At 49.3% G+C, this 12580-nt stretch overlaps 1 protein-coding gene across 2 annotated transcripts in view; it reads left to right on the top strand.

Moving 5' to 3' along the window:
* Positions 1-12580, top strand: part of LOC119895510 (UPF0606 protein KIAA1549-like) — a 252782-nt gene that overhangs the window by 195537 nt on the left and 44665 nt on the right. The gene's annotated exons all lie outside the window — the stretch shown is intronic.

Raw genomic sequence — 12580 nt, forward strand, 5'->3', positions numbered from 1 at the left:
GGAGACAAGAGAGGAGACAAGAGGGGCCAGGTGGAGACAAGAGGGGCCAAGTGGAGACAAGAGGGGCCAAGTGGAGACAAGAGGGGCCAAGTGGAGACAAGAGGGGCCAAGTGGAGACAAGAGGGGCCAAGTGGAGACAAGAGAGGAGACAAGAGGGACCAGGTGGAGACAAGAGAGGAGACAAGAGGGACCAGGTGGAGACAAGAGAGACCAGGAGGAGACAAGAGAGACCAGGAGGAGACAAGAGAGACCAGGAGGAGACAAGAGGGGCCAAGTGGAGACAAGAGGGGCCAGGTGGAGACAAGAGGGGCCAGGTGGAGACAAGAGGGGCCAGGTGGAGACAAGAGAGGAGACAAGAGGGGCCAGGTGGAGACAAGAGGGGCCAGGTGGAGACAAGAGAGGAGACAAGAGGGGCCAGGTGGAGACAAGAGAGGAGACAAGAGGGGCCAAGTGGAGACAAGAGGGGCCAGGTGGAGACAAGAGGGGCCAGGTGGAGACAAGAGGGGCCAGGTGGAGACAAGAGAGGAGACAAGAGGGGCCAGGTGGAGACAAGAGAGGAGACAAGAGGGGCCAGGTGGAGACAAGAGAGGAGACAAGAGGGGCCAGGTGGAGACAAGAGGGGCCAGGTGGAGACAAGAGAGGAGACAAGAGGGGCCAAGTGGAGACAAGAGGGGCCAGGTGGAGACAAGAGGGGCCAGGTGGAGACAAGAGAGGAGACAAGAGGGGCCAGGTGGAGACAAGAGAGGAGACAAGAAGGACCAGGTGGAGACAAGAGAGGAGACAAGAGGGGGACAAGAGGGGCCAGGTGGAGACAAGAGAGGAGACAAGAGGGGCCAGGTGGAGACAAGAGAGGAGACAAGAGGGGCCAGGTGGAGACAAGAGGGGCCAAGTGGAGACAAGAGAGGAGACAAGAGGGGCCAAGTGGAGACAAGAGGGGCCAAGTGGAGACAAGAGGGGCCAGGTGGAGACAAGAGGGGCCAGGAGGAGACAAGAGGGGCCAGGTGGAGACAAGAGGGGAGACAAGAGGGGCCAGGTGGAGACAAGAGGGGCCAGGAGGAGACAAGAGGGAGACAAGAGAGGAGACAAGAGAGGAGACAAGAGAGGAGACAAGAGGGGCCAGGTGGAGACAAGAGGGGCCAAGTGGAGACAAGAGGGGCCAAGTGGAGACAAGAGAGGAGACAAGAGGGGCCAGGTGGAGACAAGAGAGACCAGGAGGAGACAAGAGGGGCCAAGTGGAGACAAGAGAGGAGACAAGAGGGGAGACAAGAAGGGCCAAGTGGAGACAAGAGGGGCCAGGTGGAGACAAGAGGGGAGACAAGAGGGGCCAGGTGGAGACAAGAGGGGAGACAAGAGGGGCCAGGTGGAGACAAGAGGGGAGACAAGAGGGGCCAGGTGGAGACAAGAGAGGAGACAAGAGGGGCCAGGTGGAGACAAGAGGGGCCAAGTGGAGACAAGAGGGGCCAAGTGGAGACAAGAGAGGAGACAAGAGGGACCAGGAGGAGACAAGAGAGACCAGGAGGAGACAAGAGAGACCAGGAGGAGACAAGAGAGACCAGGAGGAGACAAGAGGGGCCAAGTGGAGACAAGAGGGGCCAGGTGGAGACAAGAGGGGCCAAGTGGAGACAAGAGGGGCCAAGTGGAGACAAGAGGGGCCAGGTGGAGACAAGAGGGGCCAGGTGGAGACAAGAGAGGAGACAAGAGGGGCCAGGTGGAGACAAGAGGGGCCAGGTGGAGACAAGAGGGGCCAGGTGGAGACAAGAGGGGCCAGGTGGAGACAAGAGGGGCCAGGTGGAGACAAGAGAGGAGACAAGAGGAGACAAGAGAGGAGACAAGAGGGGCCAAGTGGAGACAAGAGGGGCCAGGTGGAGACAAGAGAGGAGACAAGAGGGGCCAGGTGGAGACAAGAGAGGAGACAAGAGGGGCCAGGTGGAGACAAGAGGGGCCAGGTGGAGACAAGAGGGGCCAGGTGGAGACAAGAGAGGAGACAAGAGGGGCCAAGTGGAGACAAGAGGGGCCAGGTGGAGACAAGAGAGGAGACAAGAGGGGCCAGGTGGAGACAAGAGAGGAGACAAGAGGGGCCAGGTGGAGACAAGAGAGGAGACAAGAGGGGCCAGGTGGAGACAAGAGGGGCCAGGTGGAGACAAGAGAGGAGACAAGAGGGGCCAGGTGGAGACAAGAGAGGAGACAAGAGGGGCCAGGTGGAGACAAGAGAGGAGACAAGAGGGGCCAGGTGGAGACAAGAGAGGAGACAAGAGGGGCCAGGTGGAGACAAGAGGGGCCAGGTGGAGACAAGAGAGCAGACAAGAGGGGCCAAGTGGAGACAAGAGAGCAGACAAGAGGGGCCAAGTGGAGACAAGAGAGCAGACAAGAGGGGCCAAGTGGAGACAAGAGGGGCCAGGTGGAGACAAGAGGGGCCAGGTGGAGACAAGAGGGCCAGGTGGAGACAAGAGGGGCCAGGTGGAGACAAGAGGGGAGACAAGAGGGGCCAGGTGGAGACAAGAGGGGCCAGGTGGAGACAAGAGGGGCCAGGTGGAGACAAGAGGGGCCAGGTGGAGACAAGAGAGGAGACAAGAGGGGCCAGGTGGAGACAAGAGAGGAGACAAGAGGGGCCAGGTGGAGACAAGAGGGGCCAGGTGGAGACAAGAGAGGAGACAAGAGGGGCCAGGTGGAGACAAGAGGGGCCAGGTGGAGACAAGAGGGGCCAGGTGGAGACAAGAGAGCAGACAAGAGGGGCCAAGTGGAGACAAGAGAGCAGACAAGAGGGGCCAAGTGGAGACAAGAGAGCAGACAAGAGGGGCCAAGTGGAGACAAGAGGGGCCAGGTGGAGACAAGAGGGGCCAAGTGGAGACAAGAGGGGCCAGGTGGAGACAAGAGGGGCCAGGTGGAGACAAGAGGGGAGACAAGAGGGGCCAAGTGGAGACAAGAGGGGAGACAAGAGAGGAGACAAGAGGGGCCAGGTGGAGACAAGAGGGGCCAAGTGGAGACAAGAGGGGCCAAGTGGAGACAAGAGGGGCCAAGTGGAGACAAGAGGGGAGACAAGAGGGGAGACAAGAGGGGAGACAAGAGGGGAGACAAGAGGGGCCAAGTGGAGACAAGAGGGGAGACAAGAGGGGAGACAAGAGGGGAGACAAGAGGGGCCAGGTGGAGACAAGAGGGGAGACAAGAGGGGCCAGGTGGAGACAAGAGGGGAGACAAGAGGGGCCAGGTGGAGACAAGAGGGGAGACAAGAGGGGCCAGGTGGAGACAAGAGGGGAGACAAGAGGAGCCAGGTGGAGACAAGAGGGGAGACAAGGGGAGACAAGAGGAGCCAGGTGGAGACAAGAGGGGAGACAAGAGGGGCCAGGTGGAGACAAGAGGGGAGACAAGAGGGGCCAGGTGGAGACAAGAGGGGCCAAGAGGAGACAAGAGGGGCCAAGAGGGGAAAGCTGGGGGGACAGGAGGAGACAGGTAGAGACAGGTGGGGACAAGAGAGGAGTCAAGAAGGACCAGGTGGAGACAAGAGAGGAGTCAAGAAGGACCAGGTGGAGACAAGAGAGGAGACAAGAGGGACCAGGTGGAGACAAGAGAGGAGACAAGAGGGACCAGGTGGAGACAAGAGAGGAGTCAAGAAGGACCAGGAGGAGACAAGAGGGGCCAGGTGGAGACAAGAGGGGAGACAAGAGGAGACAGGTGGAGACAAGAGGGGCCAAGAGGAGACAGGTGGGGCCAGGAGGGGAAAGCTGGGGGGACAGGAGGAGACAGGTAGAGACAGGTGGGGACAGACCAGCAGCGTGACGACTGTGCTGGAGTAATACGCCAGGTCCTCGATGATCTCTGTCCTGCGATTTGCTCCGATCCGTAGAGATCGGCTGTGGACCTCCTCGGGCAGCACGGTGAGAATCTCTATGAGGAAGGGCATCGAGCTGATGTCGTTGTTGTACCTGAGAGGGGGCGGAGACACGGACAGGTGAGAAACTGACAGACAGCTCAAAGGTCAAAAGGTGTTGAACAGGGCTCACCTGAGCGCCAGTCAGAGGCTCTTCCTCCGTCTACACTGAACGACTCACCTGCTTCCTGCTGGCTGATCCGGGGGCCACATTTGTAGTTTCTGTCTACAGTCAACACTCTGTGTGAGAAAGGTTCGGGTGGTTGTGTGAATTCTTACTTTTCTATGAGCGTGTGAACACATCCTTTCCACGACGCCATCTGCAGGGCGAGGTCAGCGATCGCTAACGCCAGCTGAGGAGCGGGAGGGAGAAGAGAAAGGGTTAAAGTTCACAGCAGGGTCAGGTGGTTTCAGGAGGGTCAGGTGGTTTCAGGAGGGTCAGGTGGTTTCAGGAGGGTCAGGTGGTTTCAGGAGGGTCAGGTTTCTTCCGCTGTGTTAAAAACAGCAGCTGACAGTTTGCTTCTGTCGACACGAGGAAGTGATGCAGTCGGCTGTCGACACTCGTCAGGTTGCGAAACATTACAACACAAGTTCTCAGAGAACGCTAGTCTAGTCTCTGCTCACCAACCGGCCCCCGCAGGCCCCCACAGTACAACCGTTTCACTGCATACGCCCCAAAAACACAGATACACCCGAACTCTGGGGGGACCGGCTCAGGTTCTGGCTCCCGGCTGGTGTGTCCCTGCAGAGGTAAAGGGTTAATCAGACATGGTACCTGAGTGACGATGATGGGCGACAGGTCTTTGAGGTTCTGGATGTGGGTCAGCAGCGAGTCTCGCAGTGCATTGTGGGTCTCCGGCGGCAGCTCGTAGAACGACGTTTGGATCTTCATCTTCATCGTCTGAGCGGCAAAATAACACGACTCCACATCCTGTTTGAGCTGCAGCAGCTGGTCCGAGATCTCCCAGGCGTACATCTGCGGGACAGGAAGTGATGTCACTACACACCTGAGACGGCTTTGTTTTATAGGCTGTATTCGAAACCGCCTACTGTACTAGTAGTACGTACTGATTTGGCCCAAATGTAGTATACAACAAAAGCAAAATCTGCAGTATGCCAAAAATACCCGGCTGCGTACTGATTCGGGAAAAATCTGCAGTACGCATCGGACCAGTCTACCTCGCAGACTGTGGCCCATGATGCAAAGCGCAAGAACTGTAGCAACAACCTGTCTGTTGCGTAGAGGACGACAACAACAGAACTTATTTTACCATTTTCATCCGCTGTGTCATCACTAAATCCACTTCTAACAAGTTTGGAGGCGAGAAATCAACTGTACATTTTAAATATCGGCAGTTTTAGGGAAATTGTTGGTGAATCGAGAACGTGCTCGAACGTTCGTCCCCTGGTCCGCACGCCAGCTCACGGAGCCCCCTGGTCCGCACGCCAGCTCACGGAGCTCATAGCCACACAGAGCGCTGCAGCCGACGCAGCAGACGAGTCCAGCAACAACATCCAGCCCCGCAGCTGTGGGACGGTTTACTGTCCGCTGTTATTCCGTCTTTACAGTCTGAGTAACATTTTAACTTAAATCAAGAGGCTCGTGATGGACGGCTCGTGTAACGTAGAAGCACTCTGGTTTGAAAGGGGACTTCATTATTCTAAACAGACGTTGTTAGGGCAACGTCACAGTGGTGGTTACAGTACTTGCTTTTTATATAATTATATTTACGCACCAACACACCGAAGCAGACAGCTGCTTCAGCTCGGCCGCAGCCACATAAGATTGTTTTTAAAGAATACGTTTATATTCCTCTTATTGTCAGAGTTGAAAACAGGAAACTAACAAAGCCATGCTGCAAAATACAGGCCGCAGCACACAGTACACACTGCGTGCTGCGGTTGCCGGTAGTAAGCGGTTCTGAATACAGAGTCTATATATTTTTATGTTTAGGGCGTTTGGTGTTCCGGTGCCCGTCCGGGGACCTCTGAATCCTCCTGTGTTGGATCTCTGTCCTTCAGGGACGATCAGCTGGTTTGACAGTCTGTCGCTGATCCCCGTGTGGACATGGTGTCAGCTGATCCCGATCCTGGTTCTGGTTGTCGTACTACTGCTGCAAACTCTTTTGGAAAGTCCTTTGTGCTTCTGGGTTTTAACAGCCAGGACCGGACTCACTTCAGCCAAGCCCCCCAACAGCTCTCTGAGGTCCAGATGAGTCCAGATCTACATCTGTCACAGAGACGTACAAAGACGCACCCCAACAGGAAGTCACACTGGACTGTGAATCAGTTCGCCGCCACGCGTTCGCCTCGTTACTAACGAAGCTGTGAGCTGCAGCTACAACCAGCAGGACCAGGACCTGCGGGACCGGGACCTGAGCAGCCCTGGTTATTCTTCTTGTAAACATGACCTCTCACATTTACCTTGACCTTTTTAGGGGCCCCGTCCCTCAGGTTGGAACCACTGTGGGACAGGATGTTGTTGTTAAAGGAGACCTGGACCGCCTGAGACCAGCAGGCCTCAGATCATCATTAGAGGCAGAAATGTTCCTGAATACGAAGCTCAGGCTCTAATCTAAGTCCTGGACTCTGGTCCTATCAGGATCTCTAAGGAGACTGAATCGAGCCTTGATCCCAAACAACACAGCAGAGACCTGGACTCTGAGATACTGGTCTAAAGCCATCTGTCAGGACTAGCAACCAGAGTCCCAGAGGCGACGCTCACCTGTGCAGGTACGGCCCCACAATCCCCTGTCAGGACCAGAATCTGCTGAACCAGATCCATGAGGCTGATGACAGAAACAGACCTGAGGTCCAGGTGATCTGATCTACGCCAGACTGCGAGTCTGATCAAAACCCTGACCCCGAGTCCTGGTCTGAGTTTGTGCCACGCCCTGATCGTAAACAGGCTCGGTGAGCTCAGACGCTCTTCCACAACACAGAGTGACGTCAGACGCTCGGAGCGCACCTGTACCTGCGCGATCACGCGGGCCTCCGCTGCTCCCGCACACGCGCGTGATAAACTTTGACTGCTGTGATGAAATGTTCCGGTGAAGCTCCGACATTTGTGACTCCAGCTGAAACGGACTCTCACGCCGTCGGTGGCGGTTTGAGGCCTGTTTCAGCAGGAACACCTGGTCCAGGTCTCACAAACACCCTCACCAAGAGTTGACACTGCAGCAGCTCCTGTGGCCATGCTAACATGCTAACACGGCTAGCAGTATGCAGCAGACCCGGGCCTGCGCAAACCCTCAGAGACCAGAACACAGAATCTCCTCCCGCCGTTGAAACTCTTCGGACTGAAACACATGATCCAGTCGGAACCGCCGGTACCGGCTGCCAGCGGGCCGCTAACGAAGCTAAACAGCAGCTAACTCTCCGTGTTTTGATCCATTCATTTAGCTAGCTTAGCTTAGCTGTGATGCTAACGGCAGCCTGCAGCTGCTCTGAGACTGCGCAGTTCAGTTCACCGGGCCTTTACTGGACCCGTGAGACGGTAGAACCGGGTCAGACCGCCCGCATTAGAACCACCTAGCACCCCCGCGGCCCCCACGCCGCCGGTCCCCCCGCTCCGGTCCCCCGGCCTCTCCCATTTTCTTACCGATCTCTGGAGCTCTCCGAGCCACACCGAGGCTCGCTCCTTCCGGTCGGGTCCGGGTCGTGGTACAGGGCCTGGACCGCCTGGTAGACCAGGGCCAGGCTCGGCTTGCCCCCCTCCATAGCTCAGGTCAGAAGCAGGGATGAGATAAGGCAGAAAGTTAACCAACACGGCGGATCTGAACGAGTCCTAAACGGTCTGTGTGTCGACCGCCATCTCGCACAAGCTTCCCGCGTGCAACCACGATCCTCTCCCGGCAGGAAACACGGGCACGAACATTAGTTCCGCTCTGTCATGATGGGAGGACCTCATTCAGGAAGAAGAACACAGAACTCATGTACAAATACACGGAACTCCGTTCAGAATACTTTGAATTTAACCTGTGTTCATGTACAAATACACGGAACTCCGTTCAGAATACTTTGAATTTAACCTGTGTTCATGTACAAATACACAGAACTCCGTTCAGAATACTTTGAATTTAACCTGTGTTCATGTACAAATACACAGAACTCCGTTCAGAATACTTTGAATTTAACCTGTGTTCGTGTACAAATACACAGAACTCATGTACAAATACACAGAACTCCTTTAAAAATACTTTGAATTTAACCTGTGTTCGTGTACAAATACACAGAACTCATGTACAAATACACGGAACTCCGTTCAGAATACTTTGAATTTAACCTGTGTTCATGTACAAATACACGGAACTCCGTTCAGAATACTTTGAATTTAACCTGTGTTCATGTACAAATACACAGAACTCCGTTCAGAATACTTTGAATTTAACCTGTGTTCATGTACAAATACACAGAACTCCGTTCAGAATACTTTGAATTTAACCTGTGTTCGTGTACAAATACACAGAACTCATGTACAAATACACAGAACTCCTTTAAAAATACTTTGAATTTAACCTGTGTTCGTGTACAAATACACAGAACTCATGTACAAATACACGGAACTCCGTTCAGAATACTTTGAATTTAACCTGTGTTCATGTACAAATACACAGAACTCCGTTCAGAATACTTTGAATTTAACCTGTGTTCATGTACAAATACACAGAACTCCGTTCAGAATACTTTGAATTTAACCTGTGTTCGTGTACAAATACACAGAACTCCGTTCAGAATACTTTGAATTTAACCTGTGTTCGTGTACAAATACACAGAACTCCTTTAAAAATACTTTGAATTTAACCTGTGTTCGTGTACAAATACACAGAACTCATGTACAAATACACGGAACTCCGTTCAGAATACTTTGAATTTAACCTGTGTTCATGTACAATACACGAACTCGTTCAGAATACTTTGAATTTAACCTGTGTTCATGTACAAATACACAGAACTCCGTTCAGAATACTTTGAATTTAACCTGTGTTCATGTACAAATACACAGAACTCCTTTAAAAATACTTTGAATTTAACCTGTGTTCGTGTACAAATACACAGAACTCATGTACAAATACACGGAACTCCGTTCAGAATACTTTGAATTTAACCTGTGTTCATGTACAAATACACAGAACTCCGTTCAGAATACTTTGAATTTAACCTGTGTTCGTGTACAAATACACAGAACTCATGTACAAATACACAGAACTCCGTTCAGAATACTTTGAATTTAACCTGTGTTCGTGTACAAATACACAGAACTCATGTACAAATACACAGAACTCCTTTAAAAATACTTTGAATTTAACCTGTGTTCGTGTACAAATACACAGAACTCATGTACAAATACACGGAACTCCGTTCAGAATACTTGAATTTAACCTGTGTTCATGTACAAATACACAGAACTCCGTTCAGAATACTTTGAATTTAACCTGTGTCATGTACAAATACACAGAACTCCGTTCAGAATACTTTGAATTTAACCTGTGTTCGTGTACAAATACACAGAACTCCGTTCAGAATACTTTGAATTTAACCTGTGTTCGTGTACAAATACACAGAACTCCTTTAAAATACTTTGAATTTAACCTGTGTTCGTGTACAAATACACAGAACTCATGTACAAATACACGGAACTCCGTTCAGAATACTTTGAATTTAACCTGTGTTCATGTACAATACACAGAACTCCGTTCAGAATACTTTGAATTTAACCTGTGTTCATGTACAATACACAGAACTCCGTTCAGAATACTTGAATTTAACCTGTGTTCGTGTACAAATACACAGAACTCATGTACAAATACACGGAACTCCGTTCAGAATACTTTGAATTTAACCTGTGTTCATGTACAAATACACAGAACTCCGTTCAGAATACTTTGAATTTAACCTGTGTTCATGTACAAATACACAGAACTCCGTTCAGAATACTTTGAATTTAACCTGTGTTCGTGTACAAATACACAGAACTCCGTTCAGAATACTTTGAATTTAACCTGTGTTCGTGTACAAATACACAGAACTCATGTACAAATACACAGAACTCCTTAAAAATACTTTGAATTTAACCTGTGTTCGTGTACAAATACACAGAACTCATGTACAAATACACGGAACTCCGTTCAGAATACTTTGAATTTAACCTGTGTTCATGTACAAATACACAGAACTCCGTTCAGAATACTTTGAATTTAACCTGTGTTCGTGTACAAATACACAGAACTCCGTTCAGAATACTTTGAATTTAACCTGTGTTCGTGTACAAATACACAGAACTCCGTTCAGAATACTTTGAATTTAACCTGTGTTCGTGTACAAATACACAGAACTCCTTTAAAAATACTTTGAATTTAACCTGTGTTCGTGTACAAATACACAGAACTCATGTACAAATACACGGAACTCCGTTCAGAATACTTTGAATTTAACCTGTGTTCATGTACAAATACACAGAACTCCGTTCAGAATACTTTGAATTTAACCTGTGTTCATGTACAAATACACGGAACTCCGTTCAGAATACTTTGAATTTAACCTGTGTTCATGTACAAATACACAGAACTCCTTTAAAATACTTTGAATTTAACCTGTGTTCGTGTACAAATACACAGAACTCATGTACAAATACACGGAACTCCGTTCAGAATACTTTGAATTTAACCTGTGTTCATGTACAAATACACAGAACTCCGTTCAGAATACTTTGAATTTAACCTGTGTTCGTGTACAAATACACAGAACTCATGTACAATACACAGAACTCCGTTCAGAATACTTTGAATTTAACCTGTGTTCGTGTACAAATACACAGAACTCATGTACAAATACACAGAACTCCTTTAAAATACTTTGAATTTAACCTGTGTTCGTGTACAAATACACAGAACTCATGTACAAATACACGGAACTCCGTTCAGAATACTTTGAATTTAACCTGTGTTCGTGTACAAATACACAGAACTCCGTTCAGAATACTTTGAATTTAACCTGTGTTCGTGTACAAATACACAGAACTCCGTTCAGAATACTTTGAATTTAACCTGTGTTCATGTACAAATACACAGAACTCCGTCAGAATACTTTGAATTTAACCTGTGTTCGTGTACAAATACACAGAACTCCGTTCAGAATACTTTGAATTTAACCTGTGTTCGTGTACAAATACACAGAACTCCTTTAAAAATACTTTGAATTTAACCTGTGTTCGTGTACAAATACACAGAACTCATGTACAAATACACGGAACTCCGTTCAGAATACTTTGAATTTAACCTGTGTTCATGTACAAATACACAGAACTCCGTTCAGAATACTTTGAATTTAACCTGTGTTCGTGTACAAATACACAGAACTCCGTTCAGAATACTTTGAATTTAACCTGTGTTCGTGTACAAATACACAGAACTCCGTTCAGAATACTTTGAATTTAACCTGTGTTCGTGTACAAATACACAGAACTCATGTACAAATACACAGAACTCCTTTAAAAATACTTTGAATTTAACCTGTGTTTGTGTACAAATACACAGAAATCCGTTCAGAATACTTTGAATTTAACCTGTGTTCCTGTACAAATACACAGAACTCCACTGAAAATACGTGAAACATTCTGATGCTGTTTGACAGGAAAAGGGTAGAATGAGATTTATGACATGAACTAAAAACCGTCACACAAACTTCCCAGCATGTAATAAACCTTTCTATCAGATTTTAAAGTGCAGCAGCAGTAAACGAAGGCAACATAAAAAGGTCACTTCTGTGAGTGGGATCTGGTGGAAGGACTCCTGACTAGACCGCAGCGTGGAGGACAAACACTTTGCTGAATGAAGCTTGAAACAAAGTTTAAATCAAAAGAAGTTTATTGTCTGTTGACTCTGCCTCGAAGAAACAGGACACGTTATTCTCCACCTGCTGGTTACAGATTCAAACCAGGCGTCATCTAAACTCCCATCAGACCTTTAGTGTGAAAACTGAGGGACGGTGCTCCGTTCAGCCAGCTGTGTGTCTGCAGCGTTTACGATTATTAAACCGTGTTCATGTCACAGAAGAAAGATCAACATTAAGTCAAACGCTCCTGATTTCTGTCGTTCTTCTTCCCAGTGAGGATGGCGCCCGATAAATCCGTCAGTCAGGTGTCACACCTTGTGTGCAGGTAGATGCACTGAGACGTTACATCACACCTGATCTTTGGCTGTCTGGCCTTTGTTACCTGGTCATCTGGAAACCGTTAGGAGCCTTCAAAGGGTCCACCTGGAACTTTCAGAAACCCCGGTGGCCGTTAGCTGAACTGCGGTCAGCAACAGGTGAGGAGAGTTAACCCTTAGCTTCCAGGTGAACCAATGAAAGTTAGGTGATGGTCTCTCTTCTCTTTCAATAACCACAGCACTTTTAATTTAGGCAATGAAACATCTGTGGAAGAGCGAACACGAAAACACTAGCAGGAAATACTAATGACAACATGAAGACAACACGGACGCTTCCGTTGGTGAGACAAAACAAAGAAGCGTCACCTGTTCAGATTAGAAAAGAGGTCAGCTGATCTTTGTTTTTGCATCTTTACCTGCTGCCGTTAACAAGCAGCAGTCTGGAAATCATATTCCTACTTTCACCCACCTGGACAGTCCTGAATCCTTTTCATGTCTAAAGTTTGTCACCTCTGTCGTCACTGCAGAGGGTCACCTGCACCCCTGGCTTAAGCTCATTGGCTGA

The sequence above is a fragment of the Micropterus salmoides genome, unplaced genomic scaffold (genome assembly GCF_014851395.1).
Source record: "Micropterus salmoides isolate LMB-PRFRI ecotype aquatic unplaced genomic scaffold, ASM1485139v1 Ms_hic_scaffold_9, whole genome shotgun sequence".
Taxonomy (NCBI): Eukaryota; Metazoa; Chordata; class Actinopteri; order Centrarchiformes; family Centrarchidae; genus Micropterus; species Micropterus salmoides.